The following is a 24,449-nucleotide window of genomic DNA, read 5'->3' as shown; positions in this document are numbered from 1 at the left end:
GCCACCAGTTCCAGGCCCCATGCTTCTAGAGGATCTGTGTGGTCAACACAAGGAGCTAGGACGCTCATGTGAATAGAAAGCTCATGAGACAATACATCTAATACCTGGACCAGGATTATGAACTGACTATATGCCTTCCAGCATTAAAATTTTCCAAGTATAAAATTCATTCAGGATTTTGTGCAAAATCTTAAGTCACTGAGGACAATCTAATTCTTCTAGTCTGAGATGAGTCAGGCACTTTCATAATGCTAGTCTTTCTGTTTGGAAATGTGAAGAATCTTCCAGTGCACAGAACACTGAGGCATAACCCATGTGGGCAGCTTTCCAGGGCACCTAGCCTCGTGCAGAAAAACTACAAGAAGTACCCCTACCATATTGTCAGAACAGCCACTTTGGTGGTGACAATATCCCAAAAGAGATGCAAACTTACAGACATAAGACTGTTTTCTGAATGTCAACATTGTATTCACAAAGAAGCCATATAAATATGTTAAAAATAAAAATCCAGAAGTAGAGAGATGTGGGGAAGCCACCTAGGAGACACGGCTCAACAGGTCTCACCATGGCCACCTTTCAGGAACATCTCTGCCCACAAGCCTTACGATGAGACAGCAATACAGGGAACCAAGAGAGTCACACACTTCCAAGAACAGGACTGGTTGCTGAAAAGCTCCTGGATAGGCAATGCCCCAGAGACAAATCGGAAGGAATATGTAAACCACCAGACCACTAACTATCCTGCCAAATCAGAAATAGGCTTCACAGCAGAGCCTATAGTCAACTAGAACGCAGAAAATATCCATCGAAGGTGGGAGGCTGAAAGACCAAATGGATAGAAGGTTAGGTGATAGAAAAGTAGGAAGTAAAGGACGCGAAGACAGAAGGACACAAGGATGCAGGCACATGATGGAGGCTTGCTGAAGGCAAGGCAGCATGGATATGGTCTGCATCCAATGGGAGCCTTGCTGCCAGGTTCTTGATATGAGTCTCTGTCTCATTCTCTCAGACAGGATGGATGCATGGCAGCAAAACGGGAGGAGTGTACTTATGAATAGAGACCTGATGGGTGGATACTGGACAGAAATAGACAGAGGGTACCGTCCTTTAGCACTCTGTTTATGAACCAAAGGCAAGTTCATGTGAGCAGGAGAGACCACAGGTTGTCATGCAAGAGCAGTAGTATTCTGGGAGGGGATGACAGGATGGGGGTGGGGCTGGAGGACAGAAGGAAGTTCCAGTTCCTAAATGCTAGAAAGCAAAAATAATTTGATCTCTGTCCTTTAGTGAAGAAATCAGATGCTCATTTTTTTTTCTTACATCGACCTTCTCCAAAACCTTACCAAATTCCGTAAAAGATATGAGACTAGCCCCATCTTCATCAGCCTCCTGGATGGTCCTGTCTGCAATGCTGCCCAGCTGCTCATCAGAGATCTTCACTCCAACCATCATGCACAGCGCCTGTTAACAGCTCATCACGGGAGGTCTGGCCATCTTTATCCAAATCACATGTTCTAAAAAGCAAAGTGCAGTTTGCGGCTTCGGCTCTTGAGTGGTTCCAGTCCGTTCACATCTTTACTGGTTTCATTATCATTTTGTGTCAGAAATGAGCCAGAGTTCTCATGAATCCTCAGAAGTTTACCTGATCCTTTCCCTCTGAGAAGAAGGCATTGATGATCCAGTTCTCCAGTGGGTAGATGACAACTGCTGGGATCCTCTGAAAGATCTCCCAGCGGAGAGTCGCGTTCTCCCCTTTGTCCAGGCCTGGTGAACCAGCGTGATCTGACTGTAGAAAAACTAGTCTCCTTCTTAATCTCCTTGAGGTCTTCATGCTGAAGTAATGTGGAGGCCCGAGACCCTATCACCGCGGGCGCGGGAGCTACTCCAGGAGCCGCAGCACCAGAAGCAACAGCGGCAAGAGGGACAGAGGGACAGAAGGGCCAGGCATCAAGCAGGGAGAGGGCACTCTTTCTCTTGTAGCCCAGGAAGGTAAAATCACTTTTAATTAAAATATCTTTAATGAAAAAGTTGATACCTTGAGTTGCTCAAAAGCAGGCACTAAGAAACTCCAGATACTATCGATGCAAATCAGCCTCCAGTTAGCAGCATTTATCAGGTGTGCCTTATTCTCTACTTAAGAGATAATTTTAAATCTTACCTCACTCTCTCAAGGTATGGGAATGCTACAGATGCTTTGTATCCCACAAAGATTTGATGCATTAACCCTACAAATTTTGGAAAGATAAGTATTTATAATCCTGTATGATACATTTCAAATTCCGTTTTCCTTCATGTTCCCCTCCCCTAAAAAATAATTAAGAAGCAAACATTACCCAATCTGTGATTGGATACTCCTATCAAGCACTGAGAAAGAAGAAATCAATTAGCATTTGTCAATACCCACTGTGATCACTAACATTGACGTTCAGTGTGACTCAGGTAGAACATAAGCAAAGCAGGCCTCTGGAGGTATCTGTAAAGACTTTTCCAGAGAGTGATAAAAACACACAGAAATGTTATAAGAATGTGCTTTCATTTTAATCCCATGTTTGGGAATATGAGTCTACTTCAGACTGACCGCAGCAGCTGACTATGATTTGCCTAATGCTCTAGAAGAAGCATGGTTTTGCCAGCTGCACATAGTTTCTGTGATTGTGTGATGTTTGGAATTCTGGGAACTTTTCAGAGGGTATATAAATGCTAGGGCCCAATGAGGCAGGCAGGGTTGGTTGTTCATTAGTACTTAGTTAAAGAAGAAGCCAGAAATTAGATATTCTCTCTCTCTCTCTCTCTCTCTCTCTCTCTCTCTCTCTCTCTCTCTCTCTCTCTCTCTCTCTCTCTCTCTCTCTCTCCCCCTCCCCATAGCTCCCTCCCTCCCTTCCTCCATCTCTCTCCCTCCCTTCCTCCATCTCTCTCCCTCCTTTCCTCCCTCTATCCTTCTTCTTTTTTTTTTTTTTTTCTTATCTAGTGATGGGGAGAGGAGTGAAGCAGGAGGTGGTGTAGAGAGGGGGAAAAGGTAGCAAAGTAGCGAACACCAGCGACAGGGATACCTGCTCTAAATGTGGGCTTCAGCATCCAGGAGGCTTGGGGCCTGGATGGAGTAAGAGGAGAAGGAAGAGGACGCCTACTAGCATGAGTAACTCTCTCCCTCTCTCCTTTATGGTGCCATGGAGTGGGCAGCCTCCTGCTCCACACAGCATTATGTGTGCAGGTACCATTGTGATCCCCCTGCCTTCCTTTGGGACCAAAGTCATCAGACCAGTCTGATGCCGTGATTCTAAACAAAAAATTTCTCCTCGAGGTTTTTAATGCCAGAAAGTTTATAATAGCAACAAAAGCCTGACTAACACACACACACACACACACACACACACACACACACACACACACACACACACTATGTACTGGGCAGTCAGAATTTGGAATCATCATTCCATGAAATTAGCCTTTCCAATCGTTGTTATAATTATGTTAGAAATAGAGAAACTTAGAGCTGGAGGGGTGTCTCAGCAGTTAAGAGCACCAGCTGCTCTTCCAAAAGACCCAAGTTTAATTCTCAGCACCCACATAGATGCTTACAATTGCCTATAACTACAGTTCCAGTGAATCTGACACCTTCACAAAGACATACATGCAGGTAAAACACCAGTGCACATAAAAGAGAGAAATAAGCTGAAATGTTCACCAGGCTAGCTATGTGGTGTCTGATTAATGTATAATCTACAATGAGTGCATATTAAATTGACTACAGCATGCTCTAATAAAACACAGAACAAACAGGGTGCACTGGATACTATCAATGCTTTAAAAAAAACCAAAAAACACATTTAGTTTCAAGTGAATTAGTACAATGTAACTTCAGGAAATCCTTATGGCCAGGTACATTTTCATATGCTGTAGTCACAACACTTGGGAAGCAGACACAGGGAGAGCTGGAATTCAAGGTCATCTTAAGTTACAAAGCAAATCCAAAGCTGGTCTTGGCTGTATAAGGCCCTATCTCAAATGCAGACAAGCAAGCAAGCAAACACAACATAACAACAATTAAAGAAATTCTCCAGATCACCAGATGGAAGGATAATCAACCTAGGAAGCTCTTTCCAAAGCTTTCCAGCACCTGTTAGGATATTTTAACCAACCACAACTCAACTGTGCTGAGCTACAGATATTTCTCTCTCCATCAGCAAAATATTAACCAGAATGAAGGTTTACACTCCAAGGACCATCTTCCTAGCAGAAGGAGGCAAAATGATTCTATGGAGAGGTAGCTGCAGACTGCTAGTAGAATTTTTAAAAAAAAAAAAAACATATTCAAGATAACTAAATGTTTTGAAAAGGAAAAAATGTAGATTATTGGCTATTCAGAATTTCCTTAAAGTCCACAACGAAAGTATCCAATAAATATTTCTTACTGAAAAATGGTATGGAATAGTTTCCTGAGGAATCATAGATAATTTTACCAGAAAATAAGCAGAAGAAGATAGCTATAAGTAAGAGATCAAAGTCAGACTTCGGGGCAAAGTTTACTATCATCCATATAATCTATACATTTACCTAATATTCTGCTCAGTGGTAATGTAGTGATTGACACCTCAACACAGTCAGATGAAGCCAATGCTACTAAGTCCAGACAAAGATGTCATCTCTGGAGACATGTACTATACAGAAAAATAAGAACCTGTTTTATACTTGCAAAAATACATTTCCAACTCAATTCCTCAAGTCTAATACTCAGGGACTCATGATAATTTTCCAAAAGAAGACTATTATTTTGGCTTTCACTTTGTTTCACTTTGTTCTTTTTTTTTTAATTTTTATTTTAATGGTTCTGAATACTAAGGCTGCTTTGGCCTCTACTTACAAGTTCCAAAAGCTTAGTCCTGTACCATGCATTGAAGACTGTTCCTTTGGCAGATTAAAATGCCTGATGTCAACCACTGCTTGAGAAAAGTGTCATATTCTGCTGATCAAAAATGACAGGCTCAGATAGCAGTCTGTAATCATATCATTAAAAATTAGCAAAAAAACATTGCGGCTAATGGCTAATCTCAAAAAGTACAGCTTACAACAACCATAAGCATTCCAATTATCTGAAAAATCAATTGCAAATTCTAGCAATGTTTAAAATATGCTCCTATAGTATGTGATACAATTCTATTATAATTTTGTTGCAATTTACATTACATATAACTATGTTATTATACAATAATGACATAATTTCATAATGTGTGATGTTTAATACACTTGGTAGTAATTGTATAATGTATAGTAATTATACAATTATGTAATATATAATTACAAAACAGTCATAATCATGTCTATTACATTATAGAACAGTTACAATTATACCTATTATAGTAAAATTATTCCTACCATGTTAAGTAATCTAATTTAAGTGTATAACTTAAATGTAATTGTATAAAAATAAAATCCAGAGCCATTAAGTTTAACACTTCTTTCCCCACTCCATAGCCTCCTCAAGTATCTGAAGACTTTAACAGAAAGTGTTATGCGTAGTATAAAAATACAGATTATAAAATGTGCCATGCCCCATGTTTAATCTATCATTAGATTACTTTTATATGGGTTAAATACATTATAATGCCTTTGTTCCAAAGTGAGTGGAAAGCCAGCCTATGGGTGCATAGCCTGAATGAAGGATACCTAGCTGTCTCATCCACTACAGCCCTCAAGGATCCATGGAAGGACTGGTCTCCTTAAGATGAACTGGTGTTATAAACCAATCCTGATAGAGTTGGCAAGCCACATCAGATCCTGTACTCAAACCAAATTCTACCAATTGCCAGAAAAGAAATTCGCAGATGGTTATAGTTTCACTAATACTTTTGCAAAACAATTCTTTCCTTCACATTACCAAGAATAATGCCTATGAGTTGGCTAGAGAAATGGCCCAGGTTTTAAAGAACATTTGCTGCTCCTCCAGAGGACGGGAGTCTGGAACCCAACACCAATGTCAAGTGTCTTATAATCAGCTGTAACTCCAGCTCCGTGGGATTCATTGTTCTCGTCTGGCTTTCTCAGACACAATACAGATGAGCCATACACTCACACAAACACACATAAATATATGTACATAAAAATCATCTTTTTTAATGTGCCTATTAGTTCCTCTTTCTATTTCCCTTCCCCATCATCTCATTATTTTTCTCCTTTCCTTTTTTTTTTTTTTTCCATTCCTTTCCTTTAAAACTCAGTCCCACACCCACTAGGAAGGAGAACAAGATCTATCCTAGTGGACAACAGCTCTCTCAACCCATAACAGATAATGAAGTGAAGAGGGCATCAGCAAGTGGGAGTGGTCCACTGTACACTTACAGAGACCACAAGACCAAACCTGCAGTCAGAACTGGAACAGTAATTACAGGGCACTCATGGAGTAAGGAAGGGACAGAGTACTTTGTCATAGGTGAGTGGGGTGAGCATGTTGCCCATGCAGGGAAGTTTGCACAGGTATGGGAGCTTGTGTTTCATGTGGAGGGCATCTGATGGAGCAGAAAGGGCAGCCAGATGATGATTACATTCAAGAGAGTCAATCAAATTAGTAGACAAAACAGGGATGGCAAGATTCAAAAATCCATCTTTGTATTAACAGTATGTGCCATTTCTCAATACTTAACCAAGGCACTTTAAATTCTGGCTAGACAGACTCATTTACAGTTTCTCAACCAGCCTATGCCATCCTACAATTGTATCAACTTTACAAAGGCAGATATTCACAAAGGGTTTATAAAATTTGACCAGTTTATTGGCCCCATAACTATTAGAGCTGGGATAGGAACCAGGCTGCTCTTAATTATTACTAACTGCTTTTGTGTGTGTGTGCATCTACAATAAATGCCAAATTTTCTTTGTTTTGCTTTGAGTTTATAGAGGTTTTATTTGTTAATTTTGTTTCCCTTTTCAACTAGAACAGTTCATGGACCATGACTCCGCAGTTCCAGCTCAAAGATCTTTCTCCCTAAAGTCTCTTTCCCAGAAGCCATGCCTCCCTCTCCTGCTCGGCTGCGTGTGCATTCTGTTCATCTTCGGGCTCTTCTGGCCTCATGTCAATGTTTTATGCTTCCTCTCCCTGCGTGCAAGCTTGGTAATATGAAGGGCCACAACATAGTACATTTTTATTCCTCATAAACAGTACTTGCCAAATTTCATCCTGCACAGAAAACACCCAGTGAGCATGTCAGAAAAGAGAGTGCTGGGCTGTAACAGCAGCTGCAAATCAACAGCCTAGGTGTGCACCCACAATTTACTTTTCTCCAGTCAGTGATAATCACACCCTGAGACCTGTTATGGTATGTAGCTTTCTAGTGCCTTGCCAATGAAGAAATACATGCTTAGGATTTGTAAAACTAAAATACTTATATTTTATATCATATATCCAATTCTGGGTAAAAACGTACCTGTGCTGTAGAATATCTCGTGTGGTTACACACTTTTTGGCTTATCCTTTGTTTTTGGTTTTTTTTTTTTTTCTTTTATTCATTTCTTCAGCAAGTGCTTTTTAAGCATGTATTTTATTCTCTCCATTGAACTGCAACACTGAGTAAGGCACATTGGTCTTTGGTGCGAGTAAAGCCAGACAGCCAGTAGGAAAGGGAAACATGGGTTTTATAGCATCCCTAGGACTTCATATTGAATTTATATTTTCTAGCTGTCAAATTTTCTTTCTGGTTATATTATAAATATATGTGATAGCTTAGGTAAGTTATGACACTGTCAGCCAATATCAGGATAAAAATTAATGACATAATGAACAGAGATCATAGAAATACTATTATCCTAAGAAGATCATTTCCGAATGAAAAGAGAATGTTCAGAGGTGGGTAGGGCATGGTAAAGCACAGAAGGTCACATCCTGGGAGCACTGAAAGGAACCAGAATATGATATAGTTCTCAAAAATAGTGACCTATTTCCTCTACTTATAGACCCTACTTACTCCTACTTTTCATGAAATGAATATTGGAAAGTCATGAAAAGGTGGTAACTAAAAAGAAGGATGCATAAATGAATAAAATTATGTATAATATATTATATATATATATACATATGATGCAAAAAAGCAGAGGCACAAAGTTACATGGCATGATACAGACACATGTTTGAATGACCAATATCAAAGAGGAGCCTAGTGAGGAGGAGGCCACAGTCAGACAGCACTAGAGATAAAGATGCTAAGAATCATCCTTTGCACCCCTACACATATGAAACCAGATGGCTAACTAGGGTGACCCAACCAAGAACATGAAGGTAGCAGCAACTAAATTGGGATTCAAATTTCCTCTTTGGCAAACCAAGAAGCTTTCTAATACAGTCATAGCTTATTCTGAAGTGCAAATCATAATAATAATGCTGTAAATGTTACTATGTGAGCAGATGTCAAGCACCTCAGAAGGTATCCCCGAAGAGCACAAAAGAAAATCAGCTGTCACTAGTTTTTTACTTGGAGCTTTTGAAGTTTACTAGGAATGATATAAGAAAATCTGTTACCACTGCACCAACCAAGGCCAATACTTGTAGTAAACATTGAACTCCTTCTCAGATCTATCCAATGGACAAGACATTCTCCACCACTGAGTGGAGAGCGGGGACTAACTCGGATGTGAACTCTTGTGCTCCATATTTGACCACTTCCCCATGGTGGGGAGGTCTGGAGGCACTCAGAGAAAAAATAAGCAGGCTACCAAGACAAGACTTGATAGCCTATGACCATATAGTGGAGGAGGAGGTCCCCCTCAGTAACAAACATAGGGCAGAGAAATAGAGTGAAAGCAGGAGGGAGGGAGAAACGGGAGGATACAATTGATGGGATAACAATTGGGATGTAATCTGAATAAATTAATTAAATAAAAAAAATAAAAAGAAGAAATTCAGTTACCTCTCCCTGGAATAAAACTAATTCATTAAAGAAAACAAAAAATACTATTGACCCGTCTCAGTGTTGATATTTCATTTTCTAGTGTTAGCCTAAAGCAATTAATATAATAATGGTACAGCAGCACAAAATAATCTTGAAAGCACATAGGGCCAGACTGTCGAAAGAGAAAAAAGAATATCTCTCCATGCAGCTGTATAACATAGTTCACAGAAGGTTAAAGCCAATAGGATTTGAAAGCAATGCCATACTCTGCTCTTCTTTAGGTAACTGCTGTTTGCCAGAAACATGGAGAGAGTCCACAGAGACTCATTTTGGTTGTGAACGAACTTTCAGATCTTGATTTGTTGTTTTATTCCGAAGCTCTCTTTGTTCTGTTATCTAAGCACTCCAACAATACTGCTACCTAAACAAAAATACATAGATTGGACTCTTTTAATCATCATGCTGTTACTGCTAATAGTATTGCAGTTGGTAGCGTGCCTCGCATGTGCTTTAGGAAGGTCGGAATGTCTGCCGTGCATACAGTTCCCATCTGAGGGTCTCCTACCCAGAGATATTTCCACCCTGCATGGTGTTTGCTTAGCACCTAACATATGATCTCTACATGGACTCTGCATGGTCTCTATATGGTCCAACTGTATCCTCTAGAGAGAGTCAGGTCGGTATTTTTTTAGCAGAGTCAATTAGCAGAAGCTGAAAAAGAGTAACATACTCAACATGAGGTAGAAACTAGAGTTGAGAATGATGTTACGGGCATGTGAAAATAATTAGGTACTAATTTTAAAACAGCAGCTATAATACAACAGCATTAGAATGATGATCTTAATTCAGGCTTGGACTATTGAGCTCTCACTACATGACAGGCGTGTGATACTCTACCTGGGCCCCATATCCACCTATAGGCTCAGTCTTCTACTGTAAACTCCATTTTACAGATGAAAAAATGAGGCGGAGAGATGCTAAGGACATACACAATAATCATCTCCTTAGTCATTCAAAGAGACTCTAGCCTGGTTTGGCTCTGAAATTCTTCTTACCAACTGTCCTGAGTAAAAAGTTCACTATGTGTCTACTGGACCATTTCAAGAAAGTGCCACAGGTATTTAGGATGACACATTATTTACTTCTGCCTGGATTTATGCACCCAAAATCAAAAAGGATGTCTTTTCATATGTAGCATTGGGTTATAAAGAGAGCCACAAATCTGAATTCTGTCTCCCATTGGTATTGACTGGTTACCTACTCTTACAGAGGGCTTAGCATCCCCCTGGTCACAGTTCTTGTATCTTGGAAAACTGGATAGCTGAACAACGTGCTAATTTCCATTTGCTTTTATTAACACTTAGATAATGGCCTCTCCTTGACCAGATGTAACATCCAAGTGCATACTGGCAACTTGTCAGAATTTCATAACACGATGCCCATACTATTTTATTCATGGTTCTCAAATACAGTCTTTGTGAAGGTTTTGAATTAGACTACTTGTCAAATAAAATTTTAATCGAACCCAAATAAGGTTAAAAACAAAGCCACTCTGAATATGTCAACTGCTTCATTAGGCCATGCATTGGCAGATTTGTGGAATCCTACACTTCCAGGGAATGTAGTTTAAAGACTATGGTGCATCAGAGGCCAATTAACCAATAAAATACTGCTGTTAATCCACTGGACAATATATGAGGAAAACATAAAAGACATGCCCTTTTCTAGTCAAGAAGTGTGCAATATCCATAAAAAAGAAACTGGAAATAAAATTGTTTATTAAGAAAACCAAAAAGTAAAAATTGATTTGACAAAGAGCATAAATCCTTGTCCTGGGTAAATGTATAGCATACAGCACAAAGTGGCTTAAAGTCCAAGAATATTATTACTAAGTACCAAAACCTGTTGTATACAACTGATCAGGACAGCAAATCACATAATGGATTTGTCCAAAGGGGTATTGTTGCTGACCTTAATAATCATAATACCACTCAAATGCTGAAGAGGGAAATTATTTGCTTCCCCATAGTAATTATGCAACATGTACCTGATTGCCATGTGTCTTTGTTGATATATTATCCATCTCCCCCCAATTAGAATGTAAGCTCACATGGGGCTCTTATAAATCAAATTCACTGCCCTAGTTGCAGAACCTCAAACAATGCTTACTGATTGAATGACCTTGAATGACCTGATCTTGGAAGCATTAAGGAGGAAAGTTGTGCATTACACAATGACATGCTGTGCCTTCTGTTTTAAAGAACTCCATAATCTGGTGATAAATATACAGTAATGATCAAGCAAATACACCAGTTTCTCAAATGCGTTCATATGTTTTGAAAGGAAAAAAAATTAAAATACAGAGTAATCTCTGTTGGAAAAGCATTTTATTACAGAATCACTCAGCAACTGAGAATACAAAGCCTGATATAAACTACTTCTGCTGTTGTTATTACACAGCTGAAAGAGAAACAGATACACAAATTGAGTACATTAAAACTAAAAGCCAATGAACTTCCAATTAGCATTAATGCAAGTCCCAGCAATATTTTCCTGAAGCCACACTACTACTTGCAACATAAAGAGTACGGGCAAGTTTTTTGTTAATAATGCCCGTGATGTCAGTTGGCCTTGGCTTGCTACACAGCAGTGATTATAGATTAAGTCTACCTTGGCTCTCTTTACCGTTGCCTGTGACATTTAAAGAGTACAACTTGTCTCCAGTGAAATTGTAAACACAAGCGCCAGGACAGCCCTTCTGGGAAACTGCAGCTGAGCTCCCCTACGGTGGTTATCTAGGGCATCCCTGATAAGCTTTAGATTTGTATCTTTTATGACGTGACAGGGAAAGAGACGTGTCTTTCCTGTCATAGAAAATGTGCAGCCTTTAGTATATCTGACCTCTCTCATAAGCCAGTCCCTCTATTTTTGTGTGTTTCTTGGTCACAAGTAAGTACTATAGAAAGCAAAAGAGATAACACATAGAGTCAAACACACAGAGGTTTGAAGACCAGTTCTGCTACCAAACAACTGTATGGATCCAGGACAGTCTCTTCTATGGTATTCAGTTTTCTCACATCTCATATGGGAAATAATGCTTATCTCACAGAATTATTGTATGATTAAATTAAATTATATTAAAAGTGATGTCTAGTACACAGAACATATTTGTTAAGAATATGTTTGCTTTCTTCTTTCCTGGTTTCTGTCGCTGCTACTGGTCGCTCCTGTGCCATCACTACTCATGATATCTTCATCCCACAAATACATATTGAGTATTTTCTATGCTGTATCTGTTAAAAAAAAAAACTCTATAAAAATTGACATAGAGGAACCCACATATGCCATGCTTTCACGAAGCTTATATTCTATAAACTGCTTGATCCAAGGAGGAATAATGGAAATATACTTAGAACATTAAGCTGGTCCCAGTAGCTGGAGTTTCTGTCTAACTACAGTCTATCTAGATTTACTTGTTGACATATGGAGGAGTCCAGACAGTCCTTTTTAACACCTTAGAAAATGTGAATTGAGATGTTGCCAAATGCTGGCTCGTACTTGGCTCCTTTTAAGTGTAATCTGTAAATATTTCATAGTTCTAAATACTATTATCAAAGAAATGTTGGTACATGGAAATGGCTTACTGGGTAAAAGCACTCACTATACAATCATGAGGACTTGAGTCTGAGTTCCCACAACCTACACAAGAAAAGCCAAGCATTGCATGTATGCCTGTACCCCAGAATTAGGACAGAAACAGGAAAATCCTAGGAGCTGGCTGGCCAGCAAACTGACCAAAACACTGAATGTCCAATGTCTTAAAGAAACAAGATGGAGATCCATAGAGGAAAAATACCTAATATTTTCTCCTAATCTCTGAATACACACACACACACACACACACACACACACACACACACACACACACACACACCTCTAATGAACATGCACACACAGAGATATACATACACATTTGTATATATGTAAATATCTGTATACCCCTATGCACATATATACACATATGTACACACCCCTATGAACATGCACACACATACATATACACATGAGCACACACAATATGATAGTAAAGGTTATGTTTTAGAAATTTTATGATAAAGTTACTATCAGAAAAAAAACTTCAAAGATTGGAAATGGGTATTGTATGGAAAAAAAACTAGATAATATGATCAAAACTGAAACTGAACAAACCAACCCCTTAAGGCAAAAAACAGGTTAGCCATCCTCACAATACAATAAGAGAAAAGGCTGACCTATCTCCCAGGCACGAGGCCCATGCTCTCATAGCCACTTGTTAAGTAAGTGAATGAATACCTGTGACCAAGCTGTCAGAATGACCCACCTAAAGTGGGACAAAAGAAAACTAGGGAGACTTAAAGTACAGAAGAGAAATGTAAGATATAGAATAAAAACTTGGGACAAAGAAAGAATCTATGGGCTCTATTAAAAAAAAATAACAAGGTTTGACAGAATGAGATGGTGAAAAAAGAGAGGGGGAGCCAGAACTGCTGCCCAGATTCTAAGCATATAAAAAAAAAATCCATTTTTAGTTAGCATGGGATTCAATTATGAAGAGAAATACTTTAAATGGAAATAAGTTTTCTAACATCTTTTAGGACACTGGCTAGCTAACAGTAATGAAACAAGCTCGCTCACTCTTCTCTGCACCCCAAAGGTTCCTTCCTCCAATGTCTCAGGCACATGAAATCACCCCATGGCGTACACTAATTTCCAAAGACAATGGAGAAGAGGTACTTTCCAGTTCTGCCACATCGTTTATTCAATTCGAAAAGTATGAAAATGGCTTCTCTACTCAGGAGTTCATTCAGTCTTTTATCCAAGTGCCATCTATTAGGTTGCCTAACTGAGACACAATTTAATTAGATAATGAGACCACAGACACATAGCCTGCAATGATTTTTGATGATGACATGGACTGGAATCAAACTAAAACAGGGAACAGAATGCAAAAAAAGAAAAAAGGAAAAAAGTTTGGAAATCCAGGTCATAGTCTCTAAAAAAAATACTAAGAGGAAGAAACTTGTTTTAAAATTCACCTACATGAACTAATTATCCTGTTTACCTCTTCAAGTCCTTTCCCCACCCTCCTCCCCCACAGGCTATGTCTCCCTGGATGAAGAGACTAAGATTCTTGACTTTGGGCTTCTGAGGGGAATCTCATGGTGTGAGGCTCTGGTGAGGGATCGGAGAAGATAAGAAAGGGTAAGAGGTCTATTTCTGCAGCTTCTCCTATAGCAGCTAAAGATTTACTGGCGGCTGTGTTTGTCTCCTAAGGGCTACATCTTCCATCAGGCAGGCCTTCTGGAGAGCTGAAGCGCCACTAAATCCTAATGAAATGTCCCTTTGTCTCTCTGGTGTAAAGATGGTAATGACTTCCAGGTTTTTGGCTTCCTATAACCATGGTGTTCTGGTTTCCTTTCTCTTGCTGTGATACAACATTCTAACCAAAAAATAAAAAAAAGTTAGGGGAGGACAAGGGTTTTACCTCAGTTTCCAGATTGCAGCCATCACTGAGGCAAGTCAGGGAGAAGCTTGAAGCAGAAACTGCAGAGGAGAATGCTTGCTGGAACAGTCACAGGCGCATGCCTAACAAGTCCCTTTCTTTTCTGCAGGCCCTGGCTACTCACCAAAGAAGTCATGCCATACAAAGTGGACTGTGCTCCCTCCCATCAGTTACCAGTCATGACAGTACCCCACAGACATTCTCACAGGTCAGTGTGATCTGAGCAGTTTCTTCATTCTAAGCTTCCTCTCCAATGACACTAAGCTATATCAGGTTGGTAAAGTGAACAAGGACGCATAGCCACATCTCAGTCAATAATCTGAGCAAACAATGGCTCAAACATTGGAATGACATTAAATTCCCTTAGGGCTCCTTCGAACTACTTATTTAGTTTTACTATATAAATAATAATAGTGATAGTATTTATTCAGTATTTATATTACGGTAGCATCTCTGATGAATCTTTACATGGATTATTTCACCATTTAATCTTCAAACAAAACCATTATCATTGATACTATTATTGTTCTGTGGTAGATATCATTATTGCTTAGAGACTCAATTTATCCTTAGCACTTCCGTGGGATGGATATACTCACCCCAGTAATACTGAGTTTGCACCTGTGATTTCTCTGAGCCTATAGAACAGGGACAGCGTACTGATATGTAAAACATTAAGAAATTGCCCACTTTCACATATCTCTAACATACCATTAAAGAGATATCCAGGTTACAATCCTAGTCCTGAAAGGGAGCTTATAGACAAGTATGACAAAGCCACCCTTCTCAGACTTACCACATATTAATCTACTCCCAGAGAAATGCATGTGAGCCTTTTCGAGACCCACAGAACCTCACACTAAACCTAAGCCAAGATAAGACAATCCCAAGATGGCAAATAGACCCATGAAAATAAAAGACTGCCATCTTAAACTGTGTGTTTCCTATGTCTGAATATGCAGCAATTAAAAAGCAATAGCAAACTGACTTTATTTCAATCATGTATATGACTATAGGTCCCATATATAGTTGTCTATCAATGTAATTTAGCATAAGTCAACCTCATCCAATAAAATCAATCTGCATAAACAAGTTGCCCTAGCCGGAGATTCTCAGTTGCCATTTAGATGAGATATAGTTATTTCTCCAAAAGAAAAGGCGCTTTATAACCAGCTTACAGAGTGATCCTTTCAACTATATTTCTTTTCTATTCTATCACTAAAGCCACACAGGTTTTCCTGATCAGCCTGTGTAAGATCTGAGACCTGTCCCTTTACATAGTGTCCTCTACACCTGAAAGAGGTTTCTGCCACTCCTTTCCTCAGCTCTGATCTCGTATTACGCATTTCTGTTAGCTGAGCAGTGGCCTTTCTCTATGTTCTATGCTTCTACATATTTGCCCCCTTCAGAGAGATTGTATCACTGAATTTTAATTCTGAATCTTTTATGGACCAGAATTTTGCTTTCTAGTTCCTACATGCTAATTTTACCAGGCACAGAATAGGTGCCAGCACACTGACACAATCATTTTGCATTGGAGAAAATGCTGCTTTGGTGACTGATAGGAAAGGCAATTGGGAAGGAAGAATTAGCCAGTCTTAATTCGGTGTCACCTCAAAGAAAAGGTACACTGAGTCCTGGCTCCTAATCCTAACGTCCCTAGAGCAGAAGGTGACCTCTCAGGCTTGAGGTGCATGTTTCTTGAGCATGCCTGGGCCCCTTCATCTAATTCCCCACTCATTAAGTGTTTTCACTCTATGAGGCTGGGTTACTAAGCAAAAAGTTGGGGGTCAGAGGTGGGGTGAAGAAAAGAAAATGGTGAAGACAATCTCATATTCAGGAGGCAACTATGAATTACAGAAATGGGTTAGCAGCGATCTATTTTCAGGAGTTAATCTGCTATGAATGAGCTAAAAATTAATTGTAGGATTTCCAGAGCTAGGGCCAAATTTTGATTTATAAGAAGCTCACCATGGGACTGTGCCTTCATCCCAGGAGGACTGGCCTAAAACAACCAGCAGATGTCTTTGGAAAATTCTTTTCCTACAGCTCTCTACAGGGGTAGCAACTGCTAGAGGGGGGCGGGGGGATGGAAACTAGAAAACTCAGACTGGCAGAATAGCAAGCCCAGATGCTTTCCTCCTTGTTGCTAATAGAAACAGGATTAGACTAGATGGGGAACTGTAATTAGGCTCTTGGCTTTTATATCTGACATGTTTACAGCCATCATGCTATTCTGGGGCTCTTACATAACATTTATATCTGATGCTATAATAGGCATTTTGTGATCCTACTTTCCTCTTCTAAGTGGCTCTGACATGCAAGCACTCTTTCCCTTCCAAGTCTGAAACTGAAATGCCACATGTATACATATATGAATGGCAAATATTTGCTTCTTCACCATAATGCCTTAACACGGCTGCTGATTGGACGCAGCGTTGGGTTAATTTCTCTATTCATGTATATCAGGAGTCATCAAACTGTAGCTCATCAGCAAAGCCTGCTTCAGAGCCTGTTTCCATGTCATCTGTGATGCAAGCATGATCTTATGTTTCTAAGGTATTGCAAAATCTACAAACAAAAACACCGAATAATACAAAAATAAAAAATCTACAATCCTAAAATATTAGCTATGGAGTTCATTATAGAAAATGTGTGTCGATCCTCTATCTGGATCGGTATATTCCATTACAGCTTACAAATGAAGCTGATAATTCTAGCATCACATCATGATGGTGATAAGGATTCTTATTGATTCGATCTGGTTAATACAGCAGAAGCTTCACCAAGCGTTTTACTTAGCTTATCTCATTTAACCTTCAAAGGTGTCCTTTGAGAAGAGACCTCTTATTAGCATTATTTACAGCTGTGCAACGCTTAAATAACTTGCAAGTGGTAACACTTAAGATTAGCAGAGGAGTGCATACTAAAATCTCACACATTCTAAGTAGAGTCTACACTATAATACGTCCAAGAACTAACTGAAACATACCTTCAAGTCCCCTTTACAAAAGAGTTTGAGAAATGATCTCTAATGTCTGATAGCCACACCAAAGTGAGCTGCCCTATTGCTGGGCATCTTAGTGTTTTCTTTGTTTCCATCAGATCATATAGACTTAAATCACATCACTTATTACATGCCCACCAAGTATGTGAATCCATTTTGTTTGGCCCCAAAGTCTTCTTTCTTCTTCCTAATCCTTTCAGAACTCATCAAGAATTCATCATCATTTTTTATTTAGTGAAATTTCAATGCTTCCTTGCCACTCAAACAGTATTCCTTGTTAAACTTGAGAACATAACTAAAACACATTGGTGCACATTAGCATAAAATGTCACATATCTCTTGTTCTCTAGTTCCACAGACCTGGTCAATGTTCAGTAAATACACCTTTTTCACGGCCCAGACATTGTGCATATTCTGTCTCCACAAGATATGTTCCTCATATTAGCAGTCAAATTTCAAAGGATTTTTCAAAATCTTTTCAGTTCTCTCTTTCTTTTATGCTGAGCATTCCTATACAGTGAAAATAGGCCACAGTGTACTTTATCTAGCCATAGTCTCTCATCCAAGATGAAGGCTTTTTACAAGAAAATTAAGTGTTTTATATAGTTATGTATGAATAAATATATTTAAAACTCAAGAATTATAAGTAATATTTATTTTGTGATAACATCAGCCATATTTGTTGAGAAGCTAATCCCAAACCTATATAAAGAATATAACAATAAGAATATCTCAACTTGGTAAAGGCTATAATTATGATTTATAAACTAATTGTTACTATTTTCTCATATATATGAAAATATATACATGTATATATATTTTTATAGTAATCACTGTTTTATTGACAAATAATTCACTTCTGTCAGGAGCACAAAGAGACTTCTTTCCAGACCCTAAAGTTCCAGTTTGACTCTGATAAACAAAATTCTGAATTTTTCTCCACTTACTTCCTTCAAATACTTTCATCAACCCAAGAGCTTGAAAAATTAAAGATTTTAGAGACAAGAAGTAGGACAAAAATCAACTTGCAACTTGAAAGTGACACTGGCACTTTCCAATGGTGATGCCCTCTCTACGAGAACATACCTCTCGCAAAGGACTTGCTTTATCCCTCTCCAGAAGGAGAGAAGAGGAAACACAAGAGAAAGTGCCTGGTACAGAGTCCCAGGTCCTACTTTATGGATGTGAAGTGCTGGGGATGCTATGAAATCACCACAGTCTTTAGCAATGCATACCCAGTCGTCCTGTGTATCAGCTGTTCCACTGTTTTCTGTTGGCCTAGAGGGGAAAAGCAAGGCTGGCAGAAGGAAGCTCCTTCAGGAGGAAGCAGCACTGAAAGTACGTGATGAGGGAAAACCACCCCAATAAACACATTTTAGACATATAAAAAAGATAAGAATATTACACTAGCATATTTTCCAAATACCAAGCAGCTATCATTATTAAATTGAAGGATATGACTTGAAAAGAAAAGTATTTAAGGCATGGTTTATCATTTTAAATGCCCTGAAATTCTTTAGCACCATAAAATTCCTTAGGGAACATAACTAATGGTTATAAAAACCTTAGACATCATAATAGTTTGTATTGATTGTCACCTTAACTGGGCCTAGAATCACCTTGGAGAGGAGCCTCTTGGAGTGTCTATGGATATTATCTAGACTATGTTGACCTCTTGGAATGCCTATGAAGGATTTCCTTTATAAGGTTTAATTGTGGAAGGAAGACCCACCCTAAATGTAAGCACGAATTCTTGGGCTAGGTTCTAGATTGACTAAAAAGGAGAAAGGGAACTAAGTGGCATAGTTCATATATCTCTCTGATTCTTAACTACAGATGCAATGTGACCAGCCACCTCAAGCTTCTGCCACCATGACTTTCCTACCATGGTGGACTGCCAGGCTATGAGTCAAGCTGTCGGTAGAATTTGACAGCATCATTTACGAGGCACTGATCTTGCAGGTATAAAAGATGGAAGACTGGTGGGATTCTTTGGCAGAGGAAATTTCAAGACATAAAGGCACTCATGATAATTCTGAGGAGGTAGCTGTAACTGTTAAAGATATTTGCACAACTTCAGGCAGCCATTAAGAAAGTTATCCTGAAGGGAAAACTCCCACCCATTGGGGCTTCATTGTGTTTAGATAGATACTCATTTGAAGAAAGTCTAAACTAAAGAGATTCTCTGATCCCAAAAAGAAACTTTCTCCATGGTCAGTACACAAGTGCTGCTTCAACTGTGATCCAAGAGAGTTAGGCTCCATCATAACATAGCAGCATAACTTGGTAGTGTTTTCTACATGTTATTGGTTTTTCTAGACATGAAAGATGGAGAGAATCGTAGCATCTTCCACTATGGCTTTAAAGAGTCACAGAAGCCAAGCAATGTATGTCAGGGTCAAAAACTCAGCAAGGAAACCCTAAAGGTCATTTCATGAACCCAAAGTTTCAATGGAAACCAAGGATGCTATACATGTCAGAACCATGGACCATCTCCCCATGAAAACTGCTTACACTGATGGAGCTGGCTCAAGGGAGAGGCTGCAAGGCTGATGGAGTAGAACTACCTAATCCTTTCAGAACTTAGATGAGCCCCAGCTTCCGGTCAAGGGGTGGAAGGATTTCATGTTTGCTCTAGTGAGTTTTGTTCTTGCTTTGGTTTGGCCATTCTTTACCATTGCTCCCATTCCTCTCACTTGGAATGGAAATGTTTACTTTGTACTAATGTGTTATGTATGTGTATTTGTTTATTGATTGTAGGGGGGTTCAGAGTTAAGATATTAATTTCAGTCCCAGAAGAGATTAGATTTTTAAATGGTATTGAAGCAGTTAAAGGTTATGAGTACTCTTGAAGTTGAACTGAGCACATTCTGAATTGTGAGATGGTAATGAACACGGGATGGAAGGTTCACTCAAAACTGATATGCTTGAATATCCAATTTGCAAGAATGGATTCATGATGGCAGACAATGACATCATGGGTGATCTGGTTCCAGTCCCTAGAATCATCTAGGAAAAGAGCCTCTAATCATGCCCATAAGGGATTATGTTTGGTAGGTTAGATTAGGTTAGGTTAGGTTAGGTTACGTTACGTTACGTTACGTTACGTTATGTTACGTTGCATTACGTTACGTTGGGTTAATTTATGTTAGCCTCTGGACATGCCTATGAGGGATTTTTTTGAGACTGAGATAGGAAGATCCACTATAAATAATAGTGGTACCATTTCATGGCCTGGGTCTTCACTGAACTTAGAAAAAAAAAAAAAAAAAAAAAAAAAAGGGAGCTACCTGTGCGGCAGCATTCATCACTCTCTTCTTCTGACTATGGATGCAATATAACTATTTCAAGTTCCTCATTAATTGACTCTCCACCATGATGTACTGTACTCTTTAAGTATGAATCAAAATTAACTTTTCCCCATAAGTTGCTTTCATTGTGGTATTTTACAGAGCAGCAGGAAAAGTAACTAACACAAACATGTAAATATGCCACATTTACCTTCGTCCCTTGCAGTTATATGTGGTCCTATAACTGAAGAACAGCTTTAATAATGGAAATAAGTAATATATATACCCTGTCTAGAGCTTGCTAATAAGTGCATCTTTTGAGTTACACATGCTATTTTTTTTATCCTTTTGACTCGCTGGTATAGATGTTCCAGAAGATTACCTTATGTCAAAGCCATAGATGAAGAAGAGTAAGATTTTGTGTCACCTCTGAAGGGAAAGCAACCTGGCCATTTTCAATAATGTTAGGCTTTAATATAAATAATAAAAAGTTGCTTAATGTATATAGTCACTGAAATTTTGTTTATGTATTATAACACTTAGTATTAATTGTAACAGTAGTATAGTTTCAATAAAAAGAAATGACTTCCATATTTCTTATAGTCAAATCTCCTGTAATTTCCTTTCAAATTTATTCTTTGGGAATTTCAAAAATGAACATAAAATATGACATATTAATTTCCATTATTACCTTCTAGCTCCCCTATGAATTCCTCCTAACAACATCTTTCTCCCAACTTCTTGTCACTCACCTCTTTTTTAAAATAGCACACTAAGTCCAATTAGTGTCATTTCTATAAACATGGGTGTAAGACCATCCACTGGAACATAGACAACCTATCTGTGGTCACACTCCCAAGGAAGAATAAGACTTTGTTCCCCAACAACTGTCAATAGCTCCTCAGTTAGGACTGAGGCCTTGTGAGCTACTCACAGCAATCCATGATCGACTTTTGACTGGCTTGTCCTCATGCGCCCATGTTACTTCATGAATACTTCAGTATAGTGAGAAACAGGGATAATGCAACATAGCTTATGTCAAACAGACAACAGTTATGCTTTTTTCACGTTAAAATTTTCACACAAAGGTAATGAGGAAAAAGAGGCCTGAAACAATGCCTATAAATTCATTCAATGGCTGATATTTAGAGAGTGACTATTGACTCATCACTATAAGCAGAGACATCATTGATGTCCACACACTTCTGCACAATGTTTGTTGGTATAGCAATTCTTATTTATCTCTCTCTTGCTCACAGTTCTCTCTATCCTTTTAATATTCAGCAGCTGAAAAATCTTGCAATTACTATCCTCCTACTGAGTTAATACCTCCTTCAGAATATATGACCTCAATTGCAAAGCATATTGGGTCTCTCTAAAGTAATTTTAAAATAAATCTGATCCCATAATAAGAAGGCCATAGCATTCTTGAGCATCTTGGGTAACACAGGCAACTCCATTTAGCCTAAATTTTTCAGTATAACAAAGGTTATGCCTATGAAAGAACTGTACAAAATGATTGTCAAATGACCTAAGGTGGAGAAAGTAAAGAAAAACTGAATTGCTCCTACATTTTTAGTGGCCTGATGTTTACATCTTTACTTTACTCAATAAGTAAGTACTTCTTGAAAGGCAAGTGAGGTGGTTCAGAGGGTAGGCCCAAAGTAGGAGAGACCAAGTTCCTATAAGTTGTTCTTTGGCTTCCATGCACATGCCATAACATGCACTTGTCACATACACACATTCTAAAAAAATAAACAAATAATTAGATGGTGTTGGAGATGGGGCATAGTATGGGAGGGGATAACTAACACCAGAGGTCTTTGAAAATATCTTGTGGAAATATACTACTGTAGAAGGTTTCTAAATAATATGCATATGCAAAAACATATGCATATATCAAAATAGTCTAAAGAAGTTAGCCTACAGTAGAGGGACAATGTCTCTCCCAGAGAGACATCATAGGCTATCAAGTAAAAAGTTCAGTGCCAGGAGCTAATTACTTCTTTTAGAGTTATTGGCCCCTGGATCACCCACCATTTCTGTAGTCTATTGCCATTGGTATTGATTACCCTCAAGAACTTAATGGTAAGACCCTGTTTCTGAAGATACCACATGGATAATTTAAAAGATATCAAAATGAAAGCCTCATCCTTACTGGATACTTCCCATGGAGCTAAAGGCTTCCATGCATGCTTCTGAAGACAAAAATGAACTATCTTTCTCTTTTTAAATATATTTTATTAATTTATTCATATTACATCTCAATGGTTATCCCATCCCTTGTATCCTCCCTCCCTCCCATTTTCCCCTTACTCCCCTCCCCTATGACTGTGACTGAGGGGGACCTCTTCCCCCTGTATATGCTCATAGGGTATCAGGTCTCTTCTTGGTAGTCTGCTATCCTTCCTCTGAGTGCCACCAGGCCTCCCCATCCAGGGGACGTGGTCAAACATGAGGCACCAGAGTTCGTGTGTAAGTCAGACCCCACTCTCCACTCAACTGTGAAGAATGACCTATCCATTGGGTAGATCTGTATAGGGGTTCGAAGTTTACTGCATGAAGGACAATACGTGCAGTAAACTTCGAACTATCTTTCTTACCCAGATATGAGCCCTGCAAGTTACAGTAACATGATGACCTGAGAATATGTGCCTACTGGTATAATAGTGGAACAAATATTATAGGAGTGACCATTTGCTTTCTGGTTTGACTTAAGTCCTGTTCCACAAAGCACAATTGGTCTGTTACCATTAACCTGATGGCTGGCTAAGGTCATAGCCCTAAAGGAAAACTTAATATTATTATTCTACTAAATGAATTTAGCATTAAACTGACTCTAAAGTTTTCATCTTTATACAAAGAGATTAGTACATCTCTCAACTTCAGTCAGAGAAGGGTTTTTTCTGCATTACATAGTGATTAAAACAGACACACAACTGGTCAATGTGCAAAAAATAGAGTCTGTGGAGTATTCAGCTCTAAACGGGAAATCTATATCATAGTCTGCCCTACAAGGCTCAGAGATCACTGTGAAAATGAGGGAAGAAAGACTTTAAGAGCTATAGGTAGTAGGTATTTATAAGAAACTATTTTCTGAACATGACAGATGATCACACACGAGCTCACAGTGGCTGTAACTGCGTGCATAAAGCCTGCACAGAATCAAGCCAACCAAAATCTCAGCATGGATGGGAGGGACACTCAACAAGACCTACAACTAATCGAGTTAACTACTGGCCATTGATTTCTGCTTGGGGAGGGAAAGTCAGTTTTCTACAAAACTGCAGGCCTAGAGGATACCCATGGTCCCACACCCATTTACACATGGGCAACACTAAGTAAACTCTGTAGGTTTTCAAAAGCAATACATGAAATTGAGAGGCAAAAGTGCGGGGTGGGAATAGAAAAGGGAAATATACAAAACTAAAAAGATAAAATGCATTTATTGAGAATACATAATGTGCTAAGCAATATGGTAGCTATTAAGTGAGTACCAGATTTCAGGATAACACAAACCAATTTCTTATATTTGTTTTATTTCCAAATGCTAGAATATTTGTACAGTGTATGATAAAAAATAAAGCCAGTTGTAATTACATTGTTAATAAAATATTTGGGGGCTTGCATTGATGGCATAGTTAAGAGCTCACACTGCTCTTAAAGAAGACTGGAGTTCACTTCCAAGCACCCACATCAGGCAGCTCATAAACAACTATAACTCCAGATTATGA

At 38.8% G+C, this 24,449-nt stretch overlaps 1 protein-coding gene and 2 pseudogenes across 7 annotated transcripts in view; 1 reads left to right on the top strand and 2 right to left on the bottom strand.

Moving 5' to 3' along the window:
• Dlg2 (discs large MAGUK scaffold protein 2) overlaps positions 1-24,449 on the bottom strand; it is a 1,899,378-nt gene that overhangs the window by 1,676,293 nt on the left and 198,636 nt on the right. The gene's annotated exons all lie outside the window — the stretch shown is intronic.
• Positions 1,284-7,066, bottom strand: LOC127192345 (calcineurin B homologous protein 1-like; annotated as a pseudogene).
• Positions 13,609-18,761, top strand: LOC127192344 (40S ribosomal protein S27-like; annotated as a pseudogene).

The sequence above is a fragment of the Acomys russatus genome, chromosome 7, assembly GCF_903995435.1.
Source record: "Acomys russatus chromosome 7, mAcoRus1.1, whole genome shotgun sequence".
In the NCBI taxonomy this organism is placed as follows: domain Eukaryota; kingdom Metazoa; phylum Chordata; class Mammalia; order Rodentia; family Muridae; genus Acomys; species Acomys russatus.
Note: the sequence above shows the minus strand (reverse complement) of the source record. Positions and strands in the feature narration are given on the sequence as shown.